Genomic DNA, 21,559 nt, shown 5'->3' on the forward strand with positions numbered 1-21,559 from the left:
TTATTTATTTGGCTGGAAATAGGGAGTCCCAATCCAAGGCATACTTGCTGCACTTTATATAGCTTTATGGCTCAATTTCTATTTTTTTCACCAATTCTGCTGTGTAAACAAACTCTGCTCCAAGAAGACGCAGGCAGCAAGCTCCTGATAAAGTGCTGAACTGGTGCCTGCTTGTGCTAAACCGGTTAGCCCCGAATAAGAAGAGCTCGAAATGATTCTGAAACTCAGCTCAAAAGGCATCTCAATGCTGATCCCCCATCCGATTGCAGAGGATTACTCCTCGACTAAAGGGTTTCAGAAAGCAATGCTGCCAGACACCATTAAGAGCCTATTGTAGACACCACAGATAATCGCATGAGGAGTACGTGGACCTTAAATACATCCCCCAGTTTACAAGTTTCCCAGCAGTTTGATAAAAAATTGTATTTCATGCCAGGGATGCTAATAATACGTTTTATATAAATATATACAATCCCCTTAAAACAAACTGTCCCCCATCCCTCTTTTCAGATGCCTCAATAAGTACCGTATTTTTCGCTCCATAAGACGCACTTTTCCCTCCTAAAAAGTAAGGGGAAATGTGTGTGTGTCTTATGGAGTGAATGCAGGGGGGAAGCAGGCGGGAAAAGCCCCCAAGAGCCGCACACAAGTTCCGTGCGGCTCTTGCGGGCTTTTCTACGAGGAGGGAGAAGGGACTGACGTGGTCAGTCAGTCCCTTCTCCCTCCTCGTAGAAAAGCCCGCAGGAGCCACACGCTCCTTAAAGGGTGCGCGGCTCCTGTGAGCTTTTGCGGGAGGTGGGGGAATTGCCTCTCCCGGCTGGAGTGGTTGCGCGGGGCTATGGCATCCCACTGGCTGTCTTGGCTTCTTTGCTCTTTGGGGCTGGGGGGGAGGGACCTGGGCTTCCACCGGCAGCCCCAGAAGCTCTGGGAGAAGCGGACAGGCTGCACGCAGTAATATTTTTTTTCTTGATTTCCCCCTCTAAAAACTAGGTGCGCCTTATGGTCTGGTGCGCCTTATGGAGCGAAAAATACGGTATATGCTGCTCCACTGTCTGTTGAATGCAAATTGACTGGGGGTATGTCTAGACCACATCTGCAAAGGGTCACATTCGCACCATTAATTACCTTCAATTCAGACATGCAGATGAGGTGCTAGTCTGTATTTCTGGGCCAGTATTAAAGAATTTGACCATGTGGAGAACAGTGGAGGAGAAGTCGCAAGGAGTGGCCTGGCACCTTTGTGATCTTTCAAGCAGTTGCAGTCATGGATATGGCCGAAGACTCACAAAACATACAGCCAAGAGCCAGCAAGAGTCTATGTGCCAAAGAAGATAGAATGATGGACTTGGAGCAAGGGGGAACCTGGCTTCCAATCCCAACTTAGACATAAATCTTGCTCTGTGGCACTGGGCAAATCACTGTCCTCTTAGGATACTCTTTCCCCCAGAGGTTACTGGTGATAAAAGGGGAAAACACTATGTGTGTCACTCTGGTCACTTTGGAGGAATGGAAGAAAACAAATGAGATTAATGGAAGATACATAAATTCAAGGTGAAACATTATGCTGGTACTGGGGATCTAGGCGAATATGATTTGGGTCCAACTAATGGGCCACCCATGGGTGGGATGCACCATCGAATCTGCTTGTAGCCTGTGACTGGGCTTGTTATCTGGATATATCTGCCTTGAGGTCACTTCTTTATTGGGATGCACTTCTCTTTGACTAGGACCCAAGGTGGTCTGGTCAGGCTAAATCACAAAATGAGGGGATAAGAGGAAGGCCATTCAGTCAGTGCTGGAATGGACTGAAGGTCTATTTCATTCTGCTGAACATGAAGGATTTCACATAAGGGGAAATCAGATCATCTGGCCCAGTGTTGGTTACTCCTACAACTGCTCTTCAGGGTCTTAGGCACAGGTATTTTCCTAAACTTTTATCTTAAATGGAGATTTGAACCTAAGGGATTACTTTAAACATGTAAAGCATGAACTCTGGTAGCATGAAAGAATGCTGGGGCAGGAGTTAGAGCCTTGTGGGCAGTGTAAGCATGAGTGACTTAGTTATGACCACAGAAGCTTCTAGGCGGAAGATGCAAAGGAGGTGGCACAAGCTGATCACAGAGAGATACGTTAATTAATTCTTTTAGGGAATTTATCCCAAGAAGAACTCAAGGCTGGCCTCAAATATATAACAAATTTGACAGAAAAAGGCAGGGGGAAGAGATCAATATTTCCAGACAAATGGGTGGATTTGGGCATAAATGCCAGTTCAGCTGTGGTCTTCAGGCAGGTTACTATCCTCTATTTTTTGTCCCTTGCATGTAAAAGAATTACATTAAAAATTGGATTAAAGAAAGGATAAATAAATTTATATTATAAATCACGATCCTAAGCACTACATTTAATTATGTAAGTCTTCTGCCATCAGGCATGATATCCACTCTGGGCATAGGGCGAAAAAGACATGAGGATGGGTCATTAACATCTCACTGTGCCTTGAACAGTTTCAAGAATTAAGCATTGTTTTACTCATCCAGACTTCAGAAGTGTCACTTTTTTATACAGATAAATGCATTTCAAGCAGCCATCACTATTGTATGTCTATTTAGATACAGCACCAAGTGTAATATGCAAAACCACTTTAAACTATGGTTAAAAATTCTGGTTTGTTGGTTAATAACAAACTATAGTTCATTAATTCAGTCAAGGAACAAAATGGCAGCTAAGTTTCCTTTACCACAATTTTGTGTGATGTCTAAATCAAGTACAGTGCTTTACATGTGGCGATGCTATAAAGGAACTGTATTTTGGGAGGCAATGAGATTATCTCAACATTGATCATCCTGGGCCTTTAAGAAATTAAATATGCATCTGACCCAAATGCTGTTGCAAAAGGATGTTTTAATTGATGGTATAGTCCAGGCTGTATTTATCTTGCAGTTCCTGAAAGAGCTGTAGTAGATCTTGAAGATTTAATTAATGAAAAAGGCTTAAGGATGTCTATAACTGAAATTAAAATTCTGCTTTACAAATATCAACAAAATAACCACACTGTAAAAAGAATGAAAAGCCAGAAAGAAGCAGTTGTTAAATAAACGGTTCTCAAAATGAGCTTTAATAAGAGGTTCTAAGGGAGACTATATAGACTCACAGAATCGTAGAGTTGGAAGGTATCCCAAGGGCGATCTAGTCCAGCCCCTGCTTAGCTTTGCAAATGTGCTAGCAGTTTTATTGTTGCACTAGCCCAACTCCCTTCCAATGTCACAGTGGCCTGGTGGCCTTAACTCTCAACCTCTTGCTATAAAATGAAAACTGTAGCAACTGTTTTAATTTTGTGCAACTAATCCCTGTAGCATAGCCACCAATATGGTGAACTACACATCCGACATGATGCTCTTATGACCATGATCAACATTTGTCACTGCCATTCAGATCAGTAATTCTGAAAATCCCTGCTTTCTATTTCATGTGTAGTTGTTTAGTTTCAATATCAGGGATAGGCAATACGGTGCATTCCTAATGTTGCTAGACTACAGCTCCCATGATCCCTGTCCATTGGCCATGCTAGTCAATTCCTCCTTGGACAGCAAGGACTTGCTAGAATTTCCAAATGTTCAATTATAGTATTTCCCAAAAACATTAGCAAACATGTGCATAATGAACTGTGAACTGCCACATACACTCTATACTGTCAATACGGCTCATTCAAGTTTCTCAGCCTTAGCTATATAACTCTTATATAACTGGGGACAATCTAAGAATTATCTGTCAAGGCCACACTTGATGACAGATTAAAGGAGTCTAACCTCATCTCTGTTATAGAAGGATATGGGTAGAACTGTTTTCTGAAGCTGGAAGAGAATTTGGTCTGGGCTTCCACTCTGCAATTGCCAAACTTTTTAGGAGGGGCTGGCAGGGGGAAGAAGTTTGCGTTTCATTTTTTTTCCGCAGATGCAAACGCATCTTTGTCGCACGGCAGCAAACCTTGCCGTTGTTTGTTCTTTGCTACCCAAAGTCTTTTCATGATTTCAGAGAAGGGCTTCCATCAAGGGACAGGCATTGTCTCCAGTTGTCAATATGTTTTGGCTCTAGCTGTGGAAGTAACCCCTGCTTCTACTCATCCTCTTCCCTACATTATCAGGGGAATTAGCTGCTGGTAGAGAAGAATAAAAAGCTAAAAGGAAAAGAGGGAAGTTGGCTTGCACAGCCTGGGATAAAGTAATTTTGTGTCTCCCTCCCTCTCTCACTCAGGATCTGGAAGCTGAATGCAACTCAGGGCTAGGAAACAGAATAAGCTCTTTATTAGGAAAAGAATAACTAACTCCTCAATCTTTCCTGTTGGGAGATGCTTCTAAGGAGGAATGAACCTCTGCAGGGAGTTTATTATGTGTACATGAGAAGTGTGCCTCCTACTGAATAACAGTAGGGAACAGCTTTCTTCCTCTTACTCTGTTTCCCGCCCTTCCACTACCTATTTCTTCATTCCCCCAGGTCTGCCACCCCCACCCCCAGTGAAAAGCCTTACAATACAAAGGAACATTCAGGTAATTCGACTCAGAGTCACACAAAATTACACCCCACCCCTTCTCTATAAACTAACAGTGTGTGGCCTGTGTTTCATTTGCAACTGTAAATGAAACAGGCCTACAACTGTGTTTATAATCCCCCTTAATTGAATTTCTGTGACAAAACCCAGAGACGGTGTTATTACCCTCAAGTTAGTACTAGCCATGGTCTCCTGGGCAGTTAAAAAACAAAACAAAACAAAAATGCAGGGCAGTATTGACTATAATGAAGTTTTATTTTTGTATCAGTAAGAGGAATCTTACACACACACACACACACAGAGAGAGAGAGAGAGAGAGAGAGAGTCTTGAAATATCAGTACCATATTTGTAGGATACAGAAAATAAGCAAGAAGGGAAATGAGAGCAAGTAGTTCATGCACGTGTCTGCAATAATATCTCATTCTGTGTCTTCCCACACTGGGCCAATTCGCATTATAACTTTTACACGGCATACATTATGAAACCACAACATTTCATTTCATTTTTGCCACGTTCAACTGTCTTGTGCGTTTTCGCATGTCCCATACTTCAGAAAATTGTCCACACAGGAGGAGGTAACCCATGACCTTGAGACATCATCACTCCCCCCCATCAACATGTGGCTGCTTCACCATGTAACCATCACACAGTATGCATTGTGTCAATAAGCACTTGGTTCAGTAAGACATTACCATTCCCTTAATCCATTTAATTCAGTGGGAGAAGAAAAGGTCATTAAAGTGCAAAGTACAGAAAGCTAGTACAGTGGTGCCTCGCAAGACGAAATTAATTGGTTCCGCAAGTTTTTTCTTCTTGCGAGTTTTTCGTCTTGCGAAGCACGGTTTCCCATAGGAATGCATTGAAAATCAATTAATGCGTTCCTAGGGAAACCGCTTGCCAGGCTGGTGGTGCGGAGAAGGGCTTTTCTCCGCACGGCAAGCCTTCAGGACAGGTACGGGAACAGAGGGGAAGGCGCGCAGCGCTTTCCCTCTGTTCCCGGGGCTTGCGTGGGAGGAGGGTTTTTCCTCCCCACCGCAAACATTCAGAACAGCATTCTGAATGTTGGCGGTGGGAAGGAAAACCCTCCTCCCACCCCAAGTCTTCAGGAAAGCCATCCGATGCCGCGCGGCAGCATCGGAGCTTCGTTCCGATGCCGCGCTGCGGGAGGAGGCGTCCCCCCCCCCGCCGCCCGGCATCGGAGCTTCGTTCCGATGCCGCGCTGCGGGAGGAGGCGTTCCCCCCCCGCCGCCCGGCATCGGAGCTTCGTTCCGATGCCGCGCGGCGGGAGGAGGCGTTCCCCCCCCGCCGCCCGGCATCGGAGCTTCGTTCCGATGCCGCGCGGCGGGAGGAGGCGTTCCCCCCCCCCGCCGCCCGGCATCGGAGCTTCGTTCCGATGCCGCGCTGCGGGAGGAGGCGTTCCCCCCCCCCCGACGCCCGGCATCGGAGCTTCGTTCCGATGCCGCGCTGCGGGAGGAGGCGTTCCCCCCCCGCCGCCCGGCATCGGAGCTTCGTTCCGATGCCGCGCGGCGGGAGGAGGCGTTCCCCCCCCGCCGCCCGGCATCGGAGCTTCGTTCCGATGCCGCACGGCGGGCGGAGGTCCGAGGACAGTGGGGAAGACGCGCTGCGCTTCCCCGCTGTCCCGGAGATTTCCCTATGGGCTGTCGTCTTGCGAGGCAAGCCCATAGAGAAATTCGTTTTGCGAAGCGCCTCCAAAACGGAAAACCCTTTCGTCTAGCGGGTTTTCCGTCTTGCGAGGCGTTCGTCTTGTGGGGTACCACTGTAAATCCCTAACAGGGGGTGGTCAAGCCACCAACAGCAGATATTAGAGTCCACAGCAAAAATAGTAATTAACACAGAATCTCTTTCTGGGTCAGAGCAGCATATTAACATTGCATCACAAGAGAGAGAAAAAGCAAACTTTTTAAGGTAGGCCCCCATAATACAGTGGTACCTCGGGTTACATACGCTTCAGGTTACATACGCTTCAGGTTACACACTCCGCTAACCCGATATAGTGCTTCAGGTTAAGAAATTTGCTTCAGGATAAGAACAGAAATCATGCAGTGGTGGCGCAGCGGCAGGAGGAGGCCCCATTAGCTAAAGTGGTGCTTCAGATTAAGAACAGTTTCAGGTTAAGAACGGACCTTCAGAACGAATTAAGTACTTAAGCCGAGGTACCACTGTATGGTATTTGGTGTATTTTAATGGCACCATCTGTACAAGATGGAAAGGCTTGGCAGAGGCAATCTCAAGGCAAACTCAAAACAGTAAACTTGGATAGGCTTCTGTTTTGATTTAGGCTGCACACACAGCATACATCTAAAGCATATGGCTCCCCTAAAATAATTCTGGGAACTGTAGTTTGCCCCCTCACAGAACTACAATTCCCAGCACCCATAACAAGCTACAGCTCCCAGGATTCTTTTGGGAAAGCCATGTGTATGCTGTATGTATGCTGTGTGTACGCAGACAAAGTTGGTCCAGTGTAAGTTTTCAGGGAGAAGCAGAGTAGAATATTCTGAAACTTTCATAAAGATGTATCTGTTGAAAATGTGCATTCTTGGACTTACAAACCCACAGCTGCTTAACACTCACGGGGCTCTTCTTAAATCCAACTCCCTTATGTGGAGGAGGAATGGTAATATATTCATAAACTACATCAAGCTGACTCACAATGCAGCAGAGTTTTAATGTCAGTACTGTGCCACAGCAGAAATAGCCTACTTTTACTTGTACAAGGAAGAACTATTCCTATTGTTTATGGCATTGCTCTAAGAAAAGATCACATCATTTGAAACAGCGTCTGAAAACCAGAGCATTAAAAGAAGCCCTTTATATTATGGAAATATAAAACACACTTTTGCAAGCTGATGAAAATATGTCCATAGAATTACTGAAAACATGTCCATAGAATTACATCATCTTAGATTATGGGATGCAATTGGAGTCTTAAACAGCAGTACCCAGGCCAATGGAGGAGTCACTGGCCAAAGCTTGTTAATTATAGGATTTGAAGTCCAAACAGCCTCTCCATCAAAGCTACACTATCAGGGGCCAGCCCCAAGTTGTTTACCCACATTCATGTTGATTTTGGTCAATTACAAAATGGGTGGGTGGGTGGCAAGAGGTTTTCCAATTTGTTTCAAATTAGTGCATGCAACCCAGTGGTGTAATCATCTGCACATTCCCTGATTTGCCGTCCTGGCCCATGCTACATCGCTTGCCACATGTCCGTGATGTAATTAAGCCATGCACCAGTAATTAACATCACAACGTTTCAACTGTGGGATCTCACTGGATACATAACATCACCCTAAATTATTTATGGAAGTCCCTGCCAGCTGCAGATTCTGCAGAGCAGCTGTATCTCCTCAAAGCCAAGCAGCTAGTCTGTGTGTACATTCGCTAGCATGAAAAGGAAGAACTGAAACACCTTGGCGAACCTTTAAACAGAGTAGTTTCTTTTGAGATTATTCTCACAGGAACATGGGACACTGCAATCTCTTGGGGGAGGGCTATAGCTCAGTGGTAGAGCATCTGCTTTGCATGCAGAAGGTCTAAGGTTCAATCCCCAGCATCTCCAATTAAGGCTGGAAAATATTCCCTGCCTGTCAGTGTTGACAATAATGAGCTAAGTGCACCAATGGTCTGCCTTGATATAAGGCAGCTTCCTCTATTTCTAATATTGTATTAAGAATCTCTAGCAGAAACTATAATGTGTTATATATATATATATATATATGTGTGTGTGTGTGTGTGTGTGTGTGTGCGTGTGTGTGTGTGAAAACATTGAACCAAAATATCTTTTTCTCAAACAAGAGCACAATATGTTTATGGAAAAAATCAGATGGGGGGGTTTCCAGGGGAGGGGGGTGGAAGTACTATACCTCTTTTCTTCCCTTTACACTCACTCCATGGTTCCAGCCGAAACTTCCAATTCAACAAAATGCATGTGGATCAGCCAGGGTTTTGCACGAGCAGCAATATTCATCATCAACATTTTGGGCAGCCCCCTTCTGTCTTTCACTCAGCTCTCTCTATTGGCTTAATTTACCCTCACTGAACTCAGCACAAACAAACATGAATGGTTGCACAGCATCATGTTGTCATCCCATTTACTGCATGAGTCCTAATTTCACAGGGAGCACCCGCATGACTAATCCAGGAAGAGAACGTAGTAATTAGAAGGAAAAACCAACGGAGAAGCAGCAACAGTTGGTGCAAATATAGAAGTCGGCAGGATTTAAAAAGGTAAACCCTCTCACAATTAAAGGTTTCGTTTCTTCATTGTTGTTTTAAACTACTACTACTGGTTCCCCCTCAAACATGAATTAAGACCAAAAAATAGGAACAGGAGAGCATTCAGGGAACTCTGGAGGATAGCTTTCTAAGGCTAGAAACCCTCAACCAGCTGTTGAGCACACACAACACACCCTTCCAAAGAGCCAATTGGCAGGAGTTCCACTTCTCAAATAGGGCTGTGCGCACAACCCTTGCTGTTGGGCTGGGTTGAGGAATCGCACATGGTGCAACCATCCAGCTTTGGGGTACACAAGCAGGAGCCTGCATTCACATGCATATGGCCCACAGCCAGATCAGGGAGCATTCAGCTATCTTTTCTGAGAAGCCTTCAATTGTCACTAAACTACTCAAAACTTTCTCCTACTTAGATCTTTTTGCAGTGATTGCTTGCTCACACCTGTATGTGTGACATTGCTGATTAACTCGGAAAGCCTTCTCTTGCCAATTTCTCCATGAAATCACTCGGGGCTCACAGGTGATGGGCTGAGTTATCACTTTTCACCCAGCAGTTCTCAAAACATCTGCAGCTAAAGTGGGGGGGGGGGGAGAGAGACCACATTTCTTTTAGCTCATGGATGGAGACCAATATCCCAGGATATTGAAAAACTATTTGTAAAATGCAGCAACACTTTCCAGGGCTGGGCCAGCCCCTAAGCACAAAGCTAAGGTGGCTATTTACAGGGCTATAAAAATAAACAACTAGCTACCAAGGGGGTGGGAGACGACATCTAGAAATTAAAAGAATGCTTAGTTCATATAAACATTTCTCCCAAAATGTCTGGCAAATGCATTAATTATTCCCAATGGAAATATCATCAATAAAACAAATATACTGTGTGTGTGTGTGAGAGAGAGAGAGGGGGGGGCATGCCTGCACACACTCACAGGAATAAGTGGAGACTTTAGTCATCAGTTCTCTGATATCTTCCTTTGCACTTGTCACATTTAATTTCTTTTCCCACATTAAGTCACTTTCCCTTTCATTTAACAGTCTGTGCAACTTGCCAAAGAACTGCCAATGGACACCTCATTTTACAGAAGAATAGGCCAATTTTACCAATGAGGAAAGGCTTTTAATGTACCATGGAGACAGTACAATGAAGTGTGGTAATTTGCCTGTGTTAATGATGTTACTACGCACGGATCAGGAAAAACAAAATCTTGAGTGGTTTAATGGTACACAAACCTTATATGGCCTGTTGCATCTGAAAACAGACAGCAGGAAAAATCTGTGTCCTGGGATGGTGCATAAAAGTGACTAAAAATAAGAATTTAATAGCAGAATCACACAGTAACAAGGCTACTAAAAGCTGATTCACACATTCATGTACATAATTCAACTTGCATCTGAAGTGTGAATTTTCTCCACAGAAAAGCATTATGCTGTCTGTGCTGATGTCAAGTGATATAGAAGCTCTAGCTGGGTTTGCTCGGCAACCGTAGTTGAAGAGAAAGAAAAATCAGCATTTGATGTAGCAGTCATCAAAGACTAAATATGCAGGTGTGAATTCACTGCACTCTAATGATCAAATATCACATAATGGCAGACCACAACATAATTAAAACTTAGGACTTTATATAAAAGTACTCCAGATGTGAAAATTTTCACTTATTTGTGTGATCCCTAAGATTACCAAAATGAGGGAAAGTGTTTTTCTGTGGAGTGGATAGATAGATAGATAGATAGATAGATAGATAGATAGATAGATAGATAGATAGATTACACATATGGGGTAATTAATAAAAGAATTGGCTGGATCCCTAGAGCCAAAGTGTGGGGCTAAACACACTCTCCAGCAAGGGAGAACCCCCAGCAGAGTTAAAAAGTCACAAAAGCAGGGAACAGTGTGATTTAGGCTGTTAAAGCTTTTAATATCACATTTAGCCCATTACCAGAGCTTCCCTGATCCTACCCTTCTTAGCATTGAACAGACCACACACCTTAGTAAGTTTAAAATGTTTTACTTACAATGTTCCAAAGGTCAGCTTCATGCATTTATCCATGCAACAGAAAGTAAACACAGGCAAAAAAAACTTGGGATACAAAATATAGTGAAATACCTCCAAGTATGCCGTCTGAGCTAAAAGTAAGCAAGCACATCACATGGTGAAAGAAAATGAACAAAGGAGGAAACTTAACTTCCTTTCTTCTAGGTGAGCGGCATGACCTAGCTGAGTCTAGGAATACAATTCTATGCTCTTAACCCCCTGATGCATTAACTAGCCCTAAGCTTGCTACTTGTGTTTCACGACAACTTCCCAGTTTCCTCACAAAGGGCGAAGTAATTTTTTTTAAAGTAACCCCCCAGTTTTGGCTCAGCCCTCAGCTGAGGTGGGGGGGGGGGAGAATACTTGATGTCACCTATATCCCTGTTTAGTTCAAGAGCCTATTACTGACTTTTGTCCACAACAGCCAGCAACATCTGCACTGCAGACTGCTTTACTTTATCTTGTGTAGTTCTGACTGCAGTGATTGCCAGATCCTTCTAAAGCTTCATCAATATCAGAAAAAGTCATTTTTTCACAACTTTTATTCTTCTGAGACAATAGGACAGTGCCTAAAAATACAGGGATGTGATTTGGCTCCAGCAATTGCCTCTCTCTCTCAAAAAAAGCTCCCTTAAAAACTAACATCTGTGAATTGCAACAGCATTTTCTTTCCAATAAGCAAGTTTTGCACTATTTCTTTTTTAAAAAATCATAATTTTATCATCAGGGTTTATCATCTGCTCCCATTGTGTGTGTGCAAATGTATAGCTACACAACTCACTGAAGATGTAGTTCAAACCCATGTATGGCACATCTCAAATAAACACTGCCATGTTTAGGATAGGATAGGATTTCCTTGATTCTTGCTTTAAAAATACATCTTGGAAAATAATGAGTAGTCTTCAATTCCTCCAAATCTTTAGAACCTCATAAAATATTATCCAATGAATACTCTTCTAGTAAATGGCATAGAGTTGACCTTTCAAGTAAATATATTTTAAGAATTCTTACTGGTAGTATAAAAAGTGTTCTGATGGGCTGTTATAGGTCAGTTACAACTCAGCAGATGTTAGTGAACTAACGGCCAATTCACACATTCAATTTATAGGATGGGGACATTATGGCACAAAAAGACCCTCAAAATAGCTGCTCTACAGTTCCAAGGATCAACTAGAGTTATCTGTATGGCACTGGTTCCCATATAGTTCTATGTTAGCCATATGGGACGCGGGTGGCGCTGTGGTGTAAACCAATGAGCCTTGGGCTTGCTGATCAGAAGGTTGGCGGTTTGAATCCCTGCGACGGGGTGAGCTCCTGTTGTTCGGTCCCAGCTCCTGCCAACCTAGCAGTTCATAAGCACGTCAAAGTGCAAGTAGATAAATAGGTACCGCTCCGGCAGGAAGGTAAACGACGTTTCCGTGCGCTGCTCTGGTTCGCCAGAAGTGGCTTAGTCATGCTGGCCAAATGACCCAGAAGCTGTACGCTGGCTCCCTCAGCCAATAAAGCGAGATGAGAACTGCAACCCCAAAGTCGTTTGCAACTGAACTTAACTGTCAGGGGTCCTTTACCTTTAGATTTTTATGTTAGCCATGCCAATGTAATTCCGATCTAATCTGTAGTTTCTGGTACAAATTTACCTGAAGGAGGAAAACATACTTTCCAAAAACAGCAACATATGATATTGTGATCCCTACCATTTCATTCCTCTTCCTCCTTTACCATGAATAAAGCACAACCAAGTCTACTATTTTATTAATAATTTTTTCCCATACAGTGTGGTACTGAAAACCAGAAATGGGTTTCTGCAAGAAAAAGGCCCAAACTTTAGTTATTTTGATTCCACAGGGCAAGTAATTTTTGTGCTTTTAAAAATGTTTTGAGTGCATAATCTTTAAAATACCCATCAGGGAAATGAGCCATAGGGTGTGTTTAATGAACATTCATTTAGAAGCTTGTATTTTGTTTAAGTAATCACACATACAGATTAAAAGATAATTGTGATACAGATGGAACAGTAGATATCAATTTAGCAAATGTTGTAATTGCCTCAGTTGTTATTTATTTAGGAAGTAGGTGTCAGAGAATGATGATTGTGGACCACATTCTGTGCATATACGATGAGTTGTATTCAGTGGTGTCCTTCTGCTGGTGAAAAACTCTTTGATCTAGCAGAGGCTCCCATCAGCAGAACCGGTAGGGAGACTATTTTAGCCAATTCACCTCCGCATTGGAAGCCTACCACACCACTTTCCATGCTGTGCCACAACCCTCAAGTACAGGCTGAAGGTGGGGAGGTGCAGGTATAGAATGAATATGCAAAACGTCACCTTCCTTCCTGGATCCAATGATGGAAGTCACATTGGACTGAAGGGTTTTCCATCACTAGACAAATACCATTGGATAAAACCCTAAATTCTTACCTCCTTCTGCTATTCCATTATACAGCAGAGTTTTCTATATCTCAGTGTTCTGCGAAACATTCAAAACACTCCAACCACCTCTGTTTATCAAAAAAAAACACAAAAAACCCAACCCTGCATTTTATGTGTTTCCATGGACATGGAGATATGTGGGGCATAAATATGGATAACTAATGTCCGGAAAGTTTGGGAGTACCATCATCACAACATTTTAAAATGTCACTGTAAGCTTGACTTGCAAAATCCTGCCCTTGTTGGCCACAGACTCATGTCCATGCCAACATGAAGTTGCTTTTAGCCCCACCACTGAAAATGTTCTACATGTTTATATTTCTGGCTTTTACCTCACAAAAACTGAAAGTAATTGTGTTATTCCTTATATCTCATCATTACTCTCAGGTGAACCCAGAACAGCTAACAGCAAAGACTCAGTATTAAAAACAAAATAAAAGTACATCAGAAGTGAGCATTAAATACAAGTCCAAAGAAAAAGACAAATGATGTCACTCTTATTGTGCTCCATAGGCCTGTTTGAACAAATAGGACTGAGTTGCCATCTGGACAGATATAATGTGGGGGATAGCCTGATCTCAGTAGTGAAGGATTTCCACAGCTGCGACACTGTCATTGAGAATTACTCTTTTTCTTCTTTCAAAATTACTGTAATCTCCAATAACTGAAGAAACTGAGTATCCAACTAAGTAATACTCAGGATAGATGCACTGAACTCAAAGGACATAACTTCATTGATTTCAATGAGTGGGTATAATTAACATTGAATATCATAGAGTCAAGATGAATGTGCGTCATATGGTGTAAGATACTGATTCAGACAGGAGCAGCTAAATTACTGTGTGCTGAGAGTGACTACAAAATAAGCCCAATCTTCCCACGCACATGGCTTCTGAAGCGATCAAGACCTAAAAAATCACTTCTTCCCTGGATGTACACAATAGGCACTCTTACAAGTGAAGCATCTGCAAGTTCATGACTTCAGTTTCTACTTAACTGTGGAAGTGGCTGAGGAATTAGTGTATTACTCTGGGGAGACAATAAAAATCAACACAAGGTCTGAAATGCTAGCAAAAGGATTCAATTACAGCATTATTTGTATTTCCAGTTCTCCCCCTATTGTGTTCTTTCCTTGTGACTTTTCCCAAAGTCTCCCTTAAGCAAAATGGTCTCACCCATTGATTAAAGCACAATTTTCAATGGGCCAGTGATTGAGTTATCTGATAGCTCCTGATGAAAGCCATCAACTGGGACTAAAATAAAAGGTGGAATCGATGGGTTTTTCATTACAAGATATTGACTGTACTGAGTTCCTGAGTGAAGTAAATAGAGATCCAATGAGTACATTAAGTAAGCAGCACAGTAAAACACACTGGGGGATAAACTGACAAAAATATATAATCAACCACTTAATTCATGCATATTAATTGGCAAGGTGGTGATTTATTAATTGGTTATCTAAACGGATAGCCCCACCTACATTCCAAAAGCCAAGAGTAGGTAATGACAAATTAAACATGTCACATTGAATTAAAATTTAACAAACCAATGAGAAACCCAAACTACATTCAAAACCAAACCAAATATCAAAGTCTTAATATATATCCAAGCTTTGGATTACAGAAAACTCCAAGGACAGTCCATAAGATATCACTGAGCAACCATGTAAGTATTCTTGACCCTACCTGACTTAATGAGGCACTTGCTATAAATGGCAGCATTAATTAAATCCTACTCGATTTCTATAATGTAGTGGTGAGGCATCTTGCTGCAACTCAGTTGTTCTGAAATCACAAAAAACCTGGGCAGGTAGGTGGGAATGCATCCCATTGTAGCCACTGGTTTACACTGGTGTCAAAGAACCAGAAGAGGTGAATATCATTGGTTCTAATCCTCAGGCTCTGCTGCCTTGGTAACATGTGGAAAGAAAGAAAGAGTGAGCAGAAAAGCAAGTGGAATAAGAGGAATGTCAGGGACAGAGAATATTGAAGGCAGCTGAGAAATGGGTGGAGTCAGAGATGAGATGATGATGATGATAATAATAATAATAATAATAATAATAATAATAATAATAATAATAATTTATTATTTATACCCCTAATAATAATAATAATAATAATAATAATAATAATAATAATAATAATAAATTTATTTATTTATTCCCCGCCCATCTGGCTGGGTTTCCCCAGCCACTCTGGGTGGCTCCCAATAGAATACTAAAACCACAATAAATACATCAAACATTAAAAACTTAGGTCTTTCAGGACCGGTGTTATATGGTCTCGGTGGCCACTCCCACTCACCAGTCTAGCTGCCGCATTATGGATTAGTTGTAGTTTCCGAGTCACCTTCAAAGGTAGCCCCACATAGAGCGCATTGCAGGACTCCAAGTGGGAGATAACTAGGGCATGCACCACTCTGGCGAGACAGTCCACGGGCAGGTTGGGTCTCAGCCTGCATACCAGATGAAGCTGGTAGACAGCTGCCCTGGAAACAAAACTGACCTGTGTCTCCATGGACAGCTGTGAGTCCAAAATTACTCCCAAGCTGCGTACCTGGTCCTTTAGGGACACAGTTACCCCATTCAGGACCAGGGAGTTTTCCACACCTGCCCACCCACTGTCCCCCCAAAACAGTATTTCTGTCTTGTCAGGATTCAACCTTAATCTGTTAGCCACCATCCATCCTCCAACCCCCTCCAGACACTCACACAGGACCTTCACTGCCTTCACTGGTTCCGATTTAAAAGGGATGAAACTGAAGAAAGAACATGTCTGATACGCTGTTCACATACAATCCATGATTTGGGTCCTCAGCATCCATTTAATAACTGTGCATGAACCTTAGTCATTTGGATACATTGATCACATGACTATGCCCTTGACTGGTAGATATCATGTGGTCATCCAAAAATTCCACTGCCTATCACTGGTTCCAAACAGAGCCTTTTAAATGTAAGCAAGATTGCGCCAGAGAGTAAGTAGGAAGGTGTGAGACACAATGAACAGGGCCAGCCCTACAATTAAGCAATAAGGAGACTGCTTCAGGTGGCAAATGCTGAGAGATGGCATGTGTTCCTTTCTTTGGGAGGATACAGCTATATGTACAACACAACCTGATCTACACTCCCATAACAAACCTGCTGTCCTCAGATACAATAGCCAATCTAAGCAACTTCTATACAGTGGTGCCTCGCAAGACGAAATTAATTCGTTCCGCAAGTTTTTTCTTCTTGCGAGTTTTTCGTCTTGCGATGCACGGTTTCCCATAGGAATGCATTGAAAATCAATTAATGCGTTCCTAGGGAAACCGCCTTCAGACCAGGTCCGGGGGCAGTCTGTCCCCCGACCTCTTCTGAAGGCTGGGGGGGGGGGAACAAGGGCTTTTCTTCCCACCCCCAGCCTTCAGAAGGCTGTTCTGAAGGCTGGTGGTGGGAAGAAAAGCCCTTCTTCCCACCTCCCGCCCCGCAAGCTCCGGGGACAGGAGGGCTTTGCTGCCGACCGCCAGCATTTTAAAAGCCCCTGCTGTCCCGGGGCGATTTTAAAATGCTGGCGGGCGGGAGCGAAGTCTCTGCTGTCCCGGGGAGATTTTAAAATGCTGGGGGTCGGGAGCGAACGCTTCGCTGCTGACCCCCAGCATTTTAAAATCTCCCCGGGACAGTAGAGAAGCAGCCCCCTGCGACCCTCTCCCGGCTGGAGAGGTGACGTGCGCCTATGGCAGGAGCCTCCATAGGCGCGCGTCACCTCTCCAGCTGGGAGAGCGCGCGCGGGGCTAAAGCAGCCCCCTGCGACCCTCCCCCGGCTGGAGAGGTGACGCGCGCCTATGGCAGGAGCCTCCATAGGCGCGCGTCACCTCTCCAGCTGGGAGAGCGCGCGCGGGGCTAAAGCAGCCCCCTGCGACCCTCCCCCGGCTGGAGAGGTGACGCGCGCCTATGGCAGGAGCCTCCATAGGCGCGGGTCACCTCTCCAGCTGGGAGAGCGCGCGCGACCCTCACCGGGACAGGGGGAGATTTTGAAATGGTGGGGGTCGGCAGCGAACGCTTCGCTCCCGACCCCCAGCATTTTATAATCTCACCGGGACAGGGGGAGATTTTAAAATGCTGGGGGTCGGCAGCGCTTCGCTCCCGACCCCCAGCATTTTAAAATCTCACCGGGACAGGGGGAGATTTTAAAATGCTGGGGGTCGGCAGCGAACGCTTCGCTCCCGACCCCCAGCATTTTAAGATCGCCCGGGGCAGCAGAGACTTCTCGCCCAAAGCAAGGGGAGCTCTCCGAAGGGCTCCCCGTGCTTCGGGCGACAGGCTGCCGCCCCAAGCCTTGCGCACCCGGCGGGACCTCCTGCCGGGCGCGCGAGGCTTGCAGACACTCGCCCAAAGCAAGGGGAGCCCTCCGAAGGGCTCCCCGTGCTTCGGGCGATAGGCTGCCGCCCCAAGCCTCGCGCACCCGGCGGGACCTCCTGCCGGGCGCGCGAGGCTTGCAGACACTCGCCCAAAGCAAGGGGAGCTCTCCGAAGGGCTCCCCTTGCTTCGGGTGACAGGCTGCCGCCCCAAGCCTCGCGCACCCGGCGGGACCTCCTGCCGGGCGCGCGAGGCTTGCAGACACTCGCCCAAAGCAAGGGGAGCTCTCCGAAGGGCTCCCCGTGCTTCGGGTGGCAGGCTGCCGCCCCAAGCCTCGCGCACCCGGCGGGACCTCCTGCCGGGCGCGCGAGGCTTGCAGACACTTGCCCAAAGCAAGGGGAGCTCTCCGAAGGGCTCCCCGTGCTTCGGGTGACAGGCTGCCGCCCCAAGCCTCGCGCACCCGGCGGGACCTCCTGCCGGGCGCGCGAGGCTTGCAGAAACTCGCCCAAAGATTTTAAAATGCTGGGGGTCGGGAGCGAAGCGTTCGCTGCCGACCCCCAGCATTTTAAGATCGCCCGGGACAGCAGAGACTTCTCTGCTGTCCCGGGGAGATTTTAAAATGCTGGGGGTCGGCAGCGAACGCTTCGCTCCCGCCCGCCAGCATTTTAAGATCGCCCGGGGCAGCGGAGAAGTCTCCGCTGTCCCGGGAAGGCAGGCGGGTGGGGAGCAAAGACTTTTGCCCCCCGCCGGCCTTCAGAAGAGGTCCAGGACCTCTTCTGAAGACCGGCTGTGGGCGAAAGTCTTTGCTCCCGACCGCCAGCAATTTAAAACAGGTCCCCGGAGATTTCCCTATGGGCTTTCGTCTTGCGAAGCAAGCCCATAGGGAAATTCGTCTTGCGAAGCGCCTCCAAAACAGAAAACCCTTTCGTCTTGCGGGTTTTCCGTCTTGCGAGGCATTCGGCTTGCGGGGTACCACTGTATGTGGAATATTAGGGCAGTGGGGGTGGAGAGAGCATATGAGACATCTACAGCTAAACTGAAACCAAAGAGATTTCAGTGCTAATCCTTCCCAGTTCACACAATAGCAGACACAATACAAAAAGCACAAATTTTACTCCCCCCCCAGCCCCCCAGCCCCATGAATGAGACGCTCTTATTTGGGTTCTTCTTCACTGCTTCAGGTTTCTTGCTGTAACAGCAAACCATCTGTGGAAGAAACTACCATCTAGACAGAGCCTATGTCAAAGGATTGGGAAACAAAAGTCGAAATCTAGAAAGGGTGTCATTACAGTTTTAAAAATAGAAAACTGGTTTTCTCAAAATACTCACTGCCTTTGCATCACTAGCATGTCATTTCGAGGTCCGTGCTCTCTTGTAATCCTGTTGCAACCTGCAAGAAAAGAAAAGCACAACGAAAATAAAGAATGCTAAAAATAGCAGAACAGAGTAAAAATGTAATGGATGTTATGTCATTCTCCTCCAACATTTAGCAAATGGAAACAGAGACACAATTCTATTCTGAAAGCTTAGCCATTCTTCAATCAACTGTCTCTTCCTGATGGTGTGTTGCATGGTGTCTTGGCGCTGAAGCATGCCAAACCGTCTACAGCCAAGATGTCTCCACCTTTGACGCACAAGTTTAATCTCAGAGCAGATGAAGCTGGAACTTGAGAAAATGACAACTCCACTGCAAAAAAAGTATTGGAAAATACTAGGTTCCTGGTAAACAGGGGGAATGTATTGGAATTTATAAATCACAGATACACAATAAAAGGCAGTTGTTTGTGAGTTTCTAGGAAGTTTCCCTTTCTCCAGTAAAGTATTTCCAGACACTCATTTCCAATCCTACATTAATTTTGCTTTGATTTCAGACACATCCAACACTAGGCAACTTCACAGACTAGGGAAAACACGGTAGAACTTCCTCTATCACTGTGTCTATGTTCTTCCTTCTCCTCTCTAAGGGTTCAACAGAGATAGCTACCATGAGATAATGATCCCTGCCTATAAGAACTCTTGCAGACCTTGGGTCACTGTGTTCCTGTATGGAGCTATAAAATCCACAACCCTACATACTAAATTTCCTAGGATGCAAGAGGCTTTATATCTCACACTGCAGACTGTTGTTTAAACAAATAAATCAAAGGTGGGGACCCTGTGGCTTTCCAGATGTTGCGGAGTGGTTACAGCTCAAACCACCCCCATTTTATGGCCATTGTTGGTGGGGCTAAAGGGAGTTCAGAGACCAACATCATATAGAGGGCCACTGGCTCCCCCAGCCCAGATAAAATGTGAGTTCTGGGATTCTTATCTGAAGGACTGTGCAGAACAGACTGTAAGAGATAAGCTCAATTCGTTTGGAAGCTTGCTGTTCTAGCTTTTGGCCAACATGTTACTTGCTGGAAAGTTTCTAGCACACATCAAACTGTGGTTACATGCCGTGGTTTGTTCTGCAGAAAAATACAAATTAGTTAACATGCACATTCATTCTCAACATCTAATTCTTAGAGAGTTATCTTCCTCCACACAGGAAACAGAAACATATGTGACCTTTGTATTGTATCCAACTCAACCAAACACAGCTCATTTAGAATTTCATCGCGTTCTCAACGGTGATTCAAAGCACTTGGCAAATAATCTTAAGGAATAAACAAATCTGAGAAAAATGTGAAACTCTCTGATGACCATTCAAGGAGCAAACACAGCCTGCATTGCAGCTCAGTTTACCAAGGGCCTCCATTTTTTCAAATGAGATTGTACTTGGAGAACAGAGTATTAGAATCCAGGTTGGGGTGGGATAGTACATCTGAATGTTGCCCCACACCTAAAATTCCCTGCCCACAGAAAGCTTGCTTTAGGAAAAGAAAGGTTCTAGCCTAGGCTGGTCCCCAGTGTGCTATTTTTCTATGAACAGGTTTTGTTTTGGTTTTCTTTACACAGGGGAACTTTTAGAATGTAAAATTTTCCACCTGCACTTTAAGCATCACATGATTCTGCTGACTCTTTGATATGGATACAAGCCTGAAGTGCAGAGAAGCTGCTGTAATTTTATGTGAGTCTATAATTGTGCTTGATCTCTCAGGCAGTTTACCTACCACAAGGTGCTCACATCAATAGAACTGTACAATGTGAACAAAACAAACTTGCAGTTAAAATAATTCATATACAAAGCAGATGAAACAGAGTAGGATTCATCACTGTCCAAAGGGCAATTTAAATAAAATGTCTTAGTTGATGTCTAGTAGCACCTAGATATGGGCGTATGTAAGCTTCCTGAGAACAAAAATTGCAGAATTAGGATAGCAAATGTATCTTGGGCAACTCCTCCATCCACAGATCCCCCAAAGCAGAGAGAAGGCCCACTTTGTACACAGGCAATTTGAACTTTAATCACCTTGAATTATGCTTGACAGCAAAAATGTGTCTATTAATGAGCATTACTTTTGTGGACCATTATTCTCCCAAAAAATGATTCTTGTTCATTTCTGCAGCAGTTTAAAGCTTCATATCAGTTTTCAAACATAGCCCTGTGTGGAATACAATACATTAATAAATCCTGGAGCCTTCAGTCTTTGCAGAGTCAATGTCTACCTTCCAACCAGAGCCTGCAACATACAACCTACTTTTAATTTTGGAACCATACACCTCCTTCCAGCAACTCCTGCAGCCAAGCCGCTGCCAAATGAATTCCTCTGCTTTACTTTGGATCATATCAATGAAGCCAAGAGGGAGATCTTGTCCTCTGAGCAGCCCAGGGCCTCCATATACACACCCCAGGTTTGCACCCCAGAGACCTCCCTTTGGTGTTGCTAACTCAGCAAAAACAATGTGGGAGGCAGCAGTATGAGTTACCAGACACTGGATCCACAGCAGGTCCGTTGTCTCTTGAGTCACACAGATGCTAACAGCAACCAACAACAACATGCCCACTTTCAGCATTTTTCTAGGGTGTC

General features: G+C 44.7%; 1 protein-coding gene across 9 annotated transcripts in view; it reads right to left on the reverse strand.

Annotated features, from left to right (window-relative positions):
- The window catches only part of SEMA5B (semaphorin 5B), a 375,751-nt gene that overhangs the window by 239,699 nt on the left and 114,493 nt on the right, over positions 1–21,559 (reverse strand). For all 9 annotated transcript variants that reach the window (XM_081188335.1, XM_081188332.1, XM_081188333.1 and 6 more), the window contains one exon: positions 18,936–18,996. The gene's annotated coding sequence lies outside the window, so the exon portion shown is untranslated. The remainder of the gene's footprint in view (positions 1–18,935; positions 18,997–21,559) is intronic.

The sequence above is a fragment of the Podarcis bocagei genome, assembly GCF_964188305.1.
Source record: "Podarcis bocagei genome assembly, chromosome: 1".
NCBI lineage: Eukaryota > Metazoa > Chordata > Lepidosauria > Squamata > Lacertidae > Podarcis > Podarcis bocagei.